The sequence below is a fragment of the Triticum urartu genome, chromosome 7 (assembly GCF_003073215.2).
Source record: "Triticum urartu cultivar G1812 chromosome 7, Tu2.1, whole genome shotgun sequence".
NCBI classification, from domain to species: domain Eukaryota; kingdom Viridiplantae; phylum Streptophyta; class Magnoliopsida; order Poales; family Poaceae; genus Triticum; species Triticum urartu.
In genome coordinates, this window is record NC_053028.1 from 486048309 (window position 1) to 486054311 (window position 6003).

General features: G+C 46.2%; 1 long non-coding RNA gene across 1 annotated transcript; it reads left to right on the plus strand.

Moving 5' to 3' along the window:
* The first annotated feature begins 3580 nt into the window (after positions 1 to 3580).
* Positions 3581 to 5996, plus strand: LOC125520484. The gene is made up of 4 exons (XR_007288689.1): positions 3581 to 4879; positions 5010 to 5118; positions 5216 to 5350; positions 5840 to 5996. It is a non-coding gene; the product is annotated as an uncharacterized LOC125520484 (long non-coding RNA).
* The last annotated feature ends 7 nt before the right edge of the window (positions 5997 to 6003 follow it).

Genomic DNA, 6003 nt, shown 5'->3' on the forward strand with positions numbered 1-6003 from the left:
ACTCATAAATTTATTTCTCTATGCATATGCATATCAATAGCTCTATGTATAAGATTGTCTACATCAACCACCCCTCTCTCTCACACACAGACACACACATGCACACTCTATCAGTCTCATTCACCTCCCTCTCTCACACACACACTCACATAGTCAGTCTAAATCCACCCCCCCCCCTCTCAGTCTTCATTTGATTCGTGTGCTAATCTATATGACTACAACAGAGAGAGAAGATGTGCACATCTTATGGATCCGGTATTGAACAGGATGGACTTATTTTTGTGCATCACGAACTCTTTTCAAATATGACTGACACCTTCATAATGGTCACGTGGCGCTTTCCCAATAACTCGGTTATGTAGATAGTGGCTAACGAGTCAACAATTTCATTTTTTATTAGAAAAACTCATCAATTTTGCCCCGGAGCAACCCGACTACTGTGAGTACCCGCGACAACACCTTCAAGAAAGGTTCTCGTGTGCAAAAGAAAAGGTTCCCTCAGTCGGGGGTAAGCATGGTTCTAGTAATATAAAATGGATGTTCGTGTAAAATCTAACGATGAAGTAGTTCTGACTATGTAAAATGGAGGTTATGTGTAATCTAACAATGTGATGACACGTTGTGAATGGGTTATGTAATCAATTAGAAACTGACATGGCATTACAACACAACATCGTCGTCCAGAAAAAATGCATGGTGTGGAAAGTACAGTAGTTGCAACGTCATCAGTATATGAAAGGTTCGCGTTCACATGCAAGAGGGTGCCCCGTGTGCGGGTATGCATGGTTCCGACAATGTAAAATGGTGGTTCTTGTGTAATATAAGTTTTATGGTGATGCTATATTTAGTTGTCTCCCCCCTCCCCTCTCTATCTAGTCCTTTAATATCGGATTTAACGGGCACACATCGTAAAAAAAGTCATATGGCGTCGAACATTGTCAGTGGGTGCAACGACCACCTTATGAAGAAGGTTCTCGTGCGCAAAAAAGGTGCCCTCGGGTGGTATGCATGGTTCCATCAATGTAAGACGGAGGTTCTTGTGTAATGTAAGCCTTGCAGTGATATCTCTCTCTCTCTCTAGTCGTTTAACATCGGATTTAACGCGCACACATCATGGAAAATTCATACGGCGTCGAAAGTTGTCGATGGGTGCAACGACCACCTTATGGAGAAGGTTCTCGTGCGCAAAAAAAATGTGCCCTCTGGTGGGTATGCATGGTTCCATCAATGTAAGACGAAGGTTCTTGTGTAATGTAAGCATTGCAGTGATCTCTCTCCCTCCCTCCCTCCCTCTCTAGTCCTTTAACATCGGATTTAACGTGCACGCATCGTAAAAAACTTATACGGTGTCGAATATTGTTGGTGGGTGCAACATCCACCTTATGGAGAAGGTTCTCGTGCACAAAAAAGGGCGCCCTCGGGTGGGTGTGCATTGTTCCGACAATGTAAGATGAGGTTCGCGTGAAATCCAACAATGAAGTTGTACCATATACCGCTCTCCCACCCGATAACAATCCGCTTTCTATCGCTCTCTCTATCTACTTAACACCCACTTGCTCTCTAGTTCTCTATCATGTAGACCAACGCGCACAAAGCAAAAAAAAGCTAGAGTGGGAGGGTACAATATTTTCTGAACAACAGCATGACCGTAGTTGGCGTTTCCATCGGCATGTCGCTCTTTTCTTGGTGGTAGTCTTTGTCGCCTTTGCCTCGCACGTGTTAGTCAGTTGATCTTGATCTACCATTCTATTTGTTTGCGTGTTTGCTCGATGATTTTACCAATAAGAGCATATACAAGCGCGGTCACCAAATCCAGCACTCCTCATATTGGTGCGTCCGTGGCTGTGTCTCATAAATTATGTCCCTCATAACCATACAACGTACGGAATTTAATCTACGTAGATCAACGCCCGAGCAACAAACCTACTGAAGTCAGGCATAATTCACAGATAGGATCATCGAACAACCAAAATAAACAGTTTCCATAGATCGGACAATACTTAGACATAAGAAAAAATAACTAAATTATACGGAAAAAGGATGGAGGAAATCACCATTTTCTCATCGACCCCTTCCCATTGCGGTCGACAGTGCTGCTCTGGCTGTCGGTATAGGCGTCATCCGCCGGAGGGTCGTCGTCGTCGTCGTCAGAGCTTGATTCATCACTGACGTCTTACGCGTCGTCCGACAGGTCCATCAGCACGCCGGCTAGCCCTCCGGAGCAAGTGCTCCTTCTCCTTGGCGTGCCTCCTTGCCTTCGCCGCCGCCTCGTGTTCCAACAGCTCGATTGCGATCCGGAATGCTTTAGCAATCTTCCCCCGGAGCCGCCATGCATCCAACCCACCATTGTCAGGAAGCGGCGGAGGACGTGTTGAGGCGCCTGTCTGTAGGTGCTTTCAGCGATCTGTGGTTGTCAGAAGCAGTACTTGGCATCTATAGATGATGTTGCTATCCCTGCAAAAAAAGGATGTTGTTGTTAGTTAATTACGTTGATGTTATTTTTGGTTATCCACATATATATGTGCATCTGTTCACTGAACAGCTGCGATCGTTGCTGCACCGTTTACTGGTGAAAAGAAGATGCATGAGCGTGCGATACGGATACAAGATCTCCACTGGCCACCTGTGATTCCTCCTGATTCTAGGTCAAAATGTATTATACCACAAATGGTCAGGTTCAGAATCGTATCCGTGTGTCATTGTCAAGCGCGCCGTACCCATTTTGAGTCTGTCTGACACGTACTGCCGCCCCTGTACGTCCTGTTCATACACCAACGCATGGGACCGCGTGCCCTGGTTTCACGGCTTTAGTGTAACCATGGGTGTTGCACGCCGTCAGACTGTAGCGGGCAGCAGCCTGTGTGTGTGACGCATTTGTTTTAACCAAGTACTCCCTCCGTAAACTAATATAAGAGTATTTAGAACATTAAAATAGTGATCTAAAGGCTTTTATATTAGTTTACAGAGGGAGTACTAGCTGGGAGCTACCAAAGCACACATCAGCCTTGGGTGAAAAACGTTGCGGTGCTAGAAACCAACACAACCCACACCATCCATGGAGAACGTGTGCTCCCCCATGTCGTTTACCTCCTACCCAAACAACCGCCTGTTCATGCCCCACCGCGTTATTGAGTCCACACAGGCCATGGTCGGACGAGGGAATCGCCTCCGAGCCACCGCACTCACCATCTCAGACGTAGGGAAGGAAGCCATCCTCGCCGAATTCGCCTATATTCAGAGAGCGGCCGTTGGCGTGTCCATGCTCTCCGTGCAGAACTTCCTCGTCCGTTTCATCAAGTTACTTGCTTACCTAAAATACGTACAGTACTTAGTAGCTAATGTATTTTTTAACATTTTCTCTATTCACATGTCTTACTATGCAGAAACTTTTCATTTGAGTAGCTTAAAGCGAAATACTGTACTTAGTAAATAAGCTAGGTCTATTAGACTGGTAGCACCGCAGTCAACAAGCTTTGTGCGCTGTAGTAGAAGCCATCCAGCCAGGAGCTAAGCTTTTCATTTTCTCGGAAAGGAACTGATTTCTACCAGAGCGTAAAATTCAGAGTAAAATTTAGCCAGGAAAAAGACCGTGCATTCTTTTCTGGCATTCCATCAAACAGTTGACGTGCAGTTTGACTAGAGAACAATTCTCAGACTGCAGAGAGTAAGATTCAGTCAAAACTAATTCAGTTGGACCATAACAAATACATCAGTGCAGAAAAATGTAGACCGTGCCGTGGGAGTTGAAGCTGTTGCTCCTACTACTCTGGCCGCTGCAGCTTGTCGTTCCCTCTTCAAGACAACCAACTAAAAAATCATAGGGAAGAAGCAAGAACAGCAGAAGGCAGTTCTGCGCATGGCGAGCACAAGGCAGCACCGTCATGATTCTTGGTGAAGCATGGCGACCTCGAGGCAGAAGCTTGGGACATCAGACCACATCTAAGGCTAGTCACCTGCATCGTCAAATCCAAAATGCATCACACAGGAAACCAAACAAAAAAAATTTGATTAGGAGCAGGCCCGGATCAGGGAGCAGGCGAGGGGGAAATTAAGAACAATAACATTACATTCAGAGGGCTGCAGCTAGGAACAAAAAAGATAACATATACATCAGCAGACAAACTAGAAAGAATTGGATTCGTCAAGGTCCTGGTAAGTAATCTATGAAAATTAGTACGGTAATCTGGCTACTACTCTTTTTGCAGCTTGACGGCCTCTCAAGCCCGAACAACCACAAACTCACACATCCAGCAACAATCAAAGGGGACAAACAAGAAGTTCGAGCACAAAAAAACATGCCTTTTTTCAATGCCGCCACTTGAGAGTTGGGAGTATCTGTGGACCAGGAGGAGGCCGTGAGAGGCCATGATCTCCAGATCAAGCTCCGCGAGGTTGACGACGATATCGATGTGCTCCGCGAGGATCTCGCTGGTATTTGTGCAGCAGAAGAGGATGAAGGGATGGGGAGCACGAGATGAGGGCGGGAGAGGGTTGGAGCCGTGCGACTCGCCAGGATGGTAGAGGGGACGCGGATTTTTAGAGCAGCTGCGTCGGGGCCGCGCTATCGTAGCGGTTGAATCATCGCTCTGTACCTCAAGATGCCCGTCACGGAATCCCATTTTAGTGCACACGTTACCGTGGCAGATGGCTGTTACGGTCATTGATGTCATAGGGGTACTGCTCCATCGTAGGTTCTGCAGAATTTTGTCCTCCACCTCCTCCTATGTACCGACGCGCACCCGTGACTTCGACTCACGACTCACTATACACACCACCCTGCTCGTTCCTTGACTTATCGTTCAATGGACGGAGTGCAAGGAGGCGATTCCATGGCGCCGGCGCGGAGCCGACTGGAAATCACTCCGGCGGACGGCGATAGGTACCAATTAATAATCAATCAACCTGCAATACTGTTCGCTTTGCTCGTCTGGGGTGGGCTCCAATTGAGCTATATTTCCCCTGCGAGGTTATGAATCCCCTTCCAATATGGATTTTGTGCCGGGCCACAGATCCAACTCCGCCGCCGGCAATCCAATCTTCTCAGGCAGTCCGGTAATGAAGGGAGCGCTCGAGAATCCCGGAAGATGCGCATATCCGAGATGCGACGGCAGACCCCAAGTATGATTTATCTTGTTTCGGAGCTAAATCAGTTGTATGTCAGTTCTCATGTTTAAGCTCATTCATGTCCTCAAATAATCTGGTCTCATTTGTGCAGTGTGCACACCGGATTAATAACGCCTCCGGCTACATTGAGGGGCGCTAATTCATGTGCTTACGGCCCTGTTTGTAATCCACATGTACCTGCTCCTGATTCTGAAAACCTCATAGTTGTGCCTGGATGGAAGAACAGGTAATAATTCGTCGACACAATAAAAATTATGTGTTTTTGTGGAGTACTGTATGAATCGGCCTGAAGCTTTACATGTGTTCAAGAAGACTGTTCTGAAAATCTTGTTTACTCCATTCGTTCCATAATAAAGAACGTTTCTTTTAATACCACATTAGTGTCAAAAAACACTCCTATATTATTTGACCTGGGGAGTACTTTGGTGTTTGAATCAAGGTATACAAAATTCAGTGGAATTCACATGATACCATAGACCCTATTGCATTCGACTTCATCAAGAATCTCCCTATAGCAATAATATCAGTGTTAGCAAAGTTTATAACATCCTGGATGGGGCCGAATGGAATTCGCAAGCAGTACCATATCGGAAACAAGTATTGCGGGCCCTATGTGCCAAATTCTTCCAAGAGTCAATTCTCTGATATTTTCAACAATTTGAGCGATTTATGATATGCTTGACCAACTGCCATCTTTGGGTCACAACTTTTGCAGTTTGTTCCATGCTGCAACAGGCAAGTGCTCGGCGCATATATTGAACATGTGCAATCCGTTGTGGCCAGAGAGAATAAGCCCGTGGGTGCGCCAATCTTTGTAACCAGAGAACAACTGGAGTATGAAGTCATGATCGATCATGGGGCTATTCGGACCAGGATTCA